The 5384-nt window shown below is 40.1% G+C and overlaps 1 long non-coding RNA gene across 1 annotated transcript; it reads left to right on the forward strand.

Moving 5' to 3' along the window:
- The first annotated feature begins 378 nt into the window (after positions 1-378).
- On the forward strand, positions 379-2873 carry LOC138981168 (uncharacterized). Its single transcript, XR_011460581.1, has 2 exons — positions 379-957; positions 2708-2873. It is a non-coding gene; the product is annotated as an uncharacterized lncRNA (long non-coding RNA).
- The last annotated feature ends 2511 nt before the right edge of the window (positions 2874-5384 follow it).

Genomic DNA, 5384 nt, shown 5'->3' on the forward strand with positions numbered 1-5384 from the left:
AGAGAAAAGAGAGAGAGAGAGAGAGAGAGAGAGAGAGAGAGAGAGAGAGAGAGAGAGAGAGATGAGACGATACTGACATACTGACATAAAATCAGACATGGGTGCCAGTATTATAATACAGATGAGAGACAGATGTTGGTTCATCAACATGCAGCCACAAAGACAATCAATAAGGAAAACAAGGGAAATGAACAGATACGCCAAGAAAGTTCCAAAGACAAGACCAGCTTAACATTGGGTCAGAGCTGAGTATATGACTGAGAAGGTACTGAGATAAACACACACAGCAGGAAATAAATTTTGAAAGGGAAAATCACAGACGTAAACAGACAAGCAAATTCGGTTCCGATGAGACGCACATTCGCCGACGACTGTGTATAAGGGGCTCCGCTCACATATGTAACTTCAGCAGGACCGACGACGCACTGCAGTTTATCCCAGCCCGCTACACGTTGCATGAAAGGAAAACAGGCCAAGTACTCGTCATAATCCCTATCGCGGCATAAATAATAGGCCGTGCGTCGTCTGTGCCGCTGAAACTGCGCAGGTATATTCTGCCCATAACAAGGAGACGATACTGGAATGAAATCTGAGGTGAATGCCAGTATTAACAGATTGATGAGAAGCAGGTGCAGACTCATCACGTTTTCTAGTAGACCGATAGCTTCTGTTCCATCATTGTGTTCTGGCCTGGTCGCTCTTTGTCTCCTCTCAGACGTCAACAAAAGGTCAGCGCCACACAGCTTGTCATTATAAGGTCTACTCCATGGGATGATTTGCGAGTAATCGATAGCCGCGTATATAGCTACTAGTAATACCCGTGCTCTGCACGGGATTTTTTCTTCTTCATTAATTACAGAGTTAATTATGAATAAGCAACAACAAAAACGTGTTCAATGTGCAATGGCACGCGCGTACAGAACAAAATGCCATACATTTATTGGGAGATAAAAACAAGTCGCGTAAGGCGAAAATACAATATTTAGTCAAGTAGCTGCCATTTTTCAGCAAGACCGTATACTCGTAGCATCGTCAGTCCACCGCTCACGGCAAAGGCAGTGAAATTGACAAGAAGAGCGGGGTAGTAGTTGCGCTAAGAAGGATAGCACGCTTTTCTGTACCTCTCTTTGTTTTAACTTTCTGAGCGTGTTTTTAATCCAAACATATCACATCTATATGTTTTTGGAATCAGGAACCGACAAGGAATAAGATGAAAGTGTTTTTAAATTGATTTGGACAATTTAATTTTGATAATAATTTTTATATATTTAATTTTCAGAGCTTGTTTTTAATCCGAATATAACATATTTATATGTTTTTGGAATCAGCAAATGATGGAGAATAAGATAAACGTAAATTTGGATCGTTTTATAAATTTTTATTTTTTTTTACAATTTTCAGATTTTTAATGACCAAAGTCATTAATTAATTTTTAAGCCACCAAGCTGAAATGCAATACCGAACCCCGGGCTTCTTCGAAGATTACTTGACCAAAATTTCAACCAATTTGGTTGAAAAATGAGGGCGTGACAGTGCCGCCTCAACTTTCACGAAAAGCCGGATATGACGTCATCAAAGACATTTATCAAAAAAATGAAAAAAACGTATGGGGATATCAATCCCAGGAACTCTCATGTCAAATTTCATAAAGATCGGTCCAGTAGTTTGGTCTGAATCGCTCTACACGCACACACACACACACACACACACACACACACACACACACACACACACACACATACACACACACATACACACACACATACACCACGACCCTCGTTTCGATTCCCCCTCGATGTTAAAATATTTAGTCAAAACTTGACTAAATATAAACAAGTCGCGTAAGGCGAATATAATACAATATTTAGTCAAGTAGCTGTCGAACTCACAGAATGAAACTGAACGCAATGCCATTTTTCAGCAAGACCGTATACTCGTAGCATCGTCAGTCCACCGCTCATGGCAAAGGCAGTGAAATTGACAAGAAGAGCGGGGTAGTAGTTGCGCTAAGAAGGATAGCACGCTTTTCTGTACCTCTCTTTGTTTTAACTTTCTGAGCGTGTTTTTAATCCAAACATATCATATCTATATGTTTTTGGAATCAGGAACCGACAAGGAATAAGATGAAAGTGTTTTTAAATTGATTTGGACAATTTAATTTTGATAATAATTTTTATATATTTAATTTTCAGAGCTTGTTTTTAATCCAAATATAACATATTTATATGTTTTTGGAATCAGCAAATGATGGAGAATAAGATAAACGTAAATTTGGATCGTTTTATAAATTTGTATTTTTTTTTACAATTTTCCGATTTTTAATGATCAAAGTCATTAATTAATTTTTAAGCCACCAAGCTGAAATGCAATACCGAACCCCGGGCTTCGTCGAAGATTACTTGACCAAAACTTGAACCAATTTGGTTGAAAAATGAGGGCGTGACAGTGCCGCCTCAACTTTCACGAAAAGCCGGATATGACGTCATCAAAGACATTTATCAAAAAAATGAAAAAAACGTTCGGGGATTTCATACCCATGAACTCTCATGTCAAATTTCATAAAGATCGGTCCAGTAGTTTAGTCTGAATCGCTCTACACACACACACACACACACACACACGCACGCACGCACATACACCACGACCCTCGTTTCGATTCCCCCTCGATGTTAAAATATTTAGTCAAAACTTGACTAAATATAAAAAGGGCACAGTGGTGGATTGGCCATGACTTGTGCAGTGACAACATTCTTTCTTTCTTTCTTTCTTTATTTGGTGTTTAACGTCGTTTTCAACGACGAAGGTTATATCGCGACGGGGAAAGGGGGGGAGATGGGATAGAGCCACTTGTTTCTTGTTCACAAAAGCACTAATAAAAAAATTGCTCCAGGGGCTTGCAACGTAGTACAATATATTACCTTACTGGGAGAATGCAAGTTTGCAGTGACAACAGTAACATATTAAATTTAGAAGTAATTGCGACAAAGTTACCCAAAAAAAAGCGCTAGCACACACAGAACAACAAAATGTGATAAAACATCAAACCTAAGAAAAGCAGCGTTTAATGTGCAATGAACTGCAAACCATTTACACAGCAGCAAACATGTGACGATTTCTGAAATTTCAGTCAATGTAGCGATAGTTTCTTTTTACCAGGCTCGGCGCTTGAATACACTTTCTTTGTTTTCTTGCGTAGCTGCTCGCCATTAGTAATGCAAGAACCGTCGAACGCAGAAGAAGAAGAAGAAGTAATGCAAGAATCTACAGCTTGGTGAAGGCAGACAGTTACGAAGGAAAGGCTAAATGCGGCAAAGCAAAAAAAGTGGCTACATTGACCGAAATCTCAGAAAATATGACACATGGGAGTGAAACAAACACATAAACACAGCATTAAATGAGCAAATAGTGTGCACAGTACAAAAAAAGTTTTACACATCAGCAAATAGGAATGCAAAATAACCCAGTGGTAAATATACAGTAGGTTCTGTGAACAATAACAAATCATATAATTGGAAAAGAATAAAACAGCGTTAAATTGTGCCCTTTTCTGAGATTTCAGTCAATGTGGACAGTCTGAGAATTCAATCAATGTGACAAAATCATTTTGTCACGCTTCAACCAAGATGATGAATGCTAGTTAAAATGTGTAAAACAATATATAACACCAATCATATAATTAGGAAAGAAATCTCGTCGCAGTACCCCGACAGCTCGAGTCACCCACAATGAAACGTTTGTACTATTGACTGGACTTAAACAAATTAGCGGCTACATTGACATAAGTGAGGGACATAAATGTGCAAAAAAATGTGCCCAGAGAACAATAGTTGTACACATCACCATATATGTCTTGAGACGGGGAAAAAAACAGCACTAAATGGAACAAAATTTGTACACTTCAGCAAACATGTGAGTGAAAAATAAAATGTTAACCCTTACACTGGTGCAATTCTGTAACACATGTTACATAGCAAAAAACGGTCATATTATAGGTTTTCGCATCCATGGGAGGTAATCGGAACCGGCCAAACAGACTGAGCCAGTAGCGCAAACATATGTCATGACAACCAGGTGACAGTATGGGTAAAGTAGCGCGACATATGTCGCGACAAACAGCCTAAGGGTTAAAATGTGAAATTGGTTCTGCGTTCTGCGAACAACAAAATGTTTACACATGCATTGTGCACAGAGAACAAAAGTTTACAGATCACCATGCTTATATGGCATTATGATGGTTAGGCCTGAAGAAATAAATTTGCTTTTGTTTAATATTTCTCATGGGCTGCAAGCCAGCACAACATAATTAAAATATTTCATTTGCCAAATCAGCGCCACCAAAACTGATAAATAGGACTAAGCATGGAGTATTCATTGCAGGGGCTCTTTTTTGTTTGTCATGCTGTGTGCCACACGCGTTGCAGTTGTCACCGTGTGTAGAGTTTAAGATGATGTGATTCCTATTCTAAAGACAACGTCGATCTCCGTTACACCCCCGCAAAAATTTACATGATTGCCCATATGGTCTTTGTTGATGTTCTTTGTCTCGTGATTTTATCGATATGTCGCAAAATGATTCCACAAAATTCAAAACAGGGATCAGATTTTACCCGCAACTACTGACTCTGAAAAGGTTGTGAAAAAATGGGTTGAATGTGAATGTTTATTCCTAAGACAATGCTTGGAGAGCTTCTCTAGATGTGACTGCGTCATCTGAAGTGGACTGCCCGACTGGGTTGCGTTTTGTGTTGCATCAAACATGTATGTGGATTGTGTTGAATTTTGTGTTGCGTCAATCATGTCGTCATCCATGATTTGACTGAGCGTTAGGACGTCGACATTGTCGAGGTGGTTTGGTGTGTTTGTAGGAGTGCTTGTTGCTGCAGGGTTGTTTGGTGCAGCGGTGGGTGTAGGTGAACGTAGTGCAGATGAAGATTAGCTGGCTATTGCTGCAGGGATGTTTGGTGCAGCAGTGGGTGTAGATGAACGTAGTGCAGATGAAGATTAGCTGGCTGTTGCTGCAGGGTTGTTTGGTGCAGCGGTGGGTGTAGATGAACGTAGTGCAGATGAAGATGAGCTGGCTATCGCTGCAGGGTTGTTTGGTGCAGCAGTGGGTGTAGATGAACTTAGTGCAGATGAAGATTAGCTGGCTATTGCTGCAGGGTTGTTTGGTGCAGCAGTGGGTGTAGATGAACGTAGTGTAGATGAAGATGAGCTGGCTATTGCCGCAGGGTTGTTTGGCGCAGCAGTGGGAGTAGATGAACGTAGTGCAGATGAAGATGAGGTGGCCGACTGGAGGCGTTGATTTTCACGCCTAAGATTGGTTAGGCCTAAAAAAAAAATAGGTGTGGTTACGGTAACCCGACCTACCCTATTTTTAGGGGCCG

The sequence above is a fragment of the Littorina saxatilis genome, linkage group LG12 (genome assembly GCF_037325665.1).
Source record: "Littorina saxatilis isolate snail1 linkage group LG12, US_GU_Lsax_2.0, whole genome shotgun sequence".
NCBI lineage: Eukaryota > Metazoa > Mollusca > Gastropoda > Littorinimorpha > Littorinidae > Littorina > Littorina saxatilis.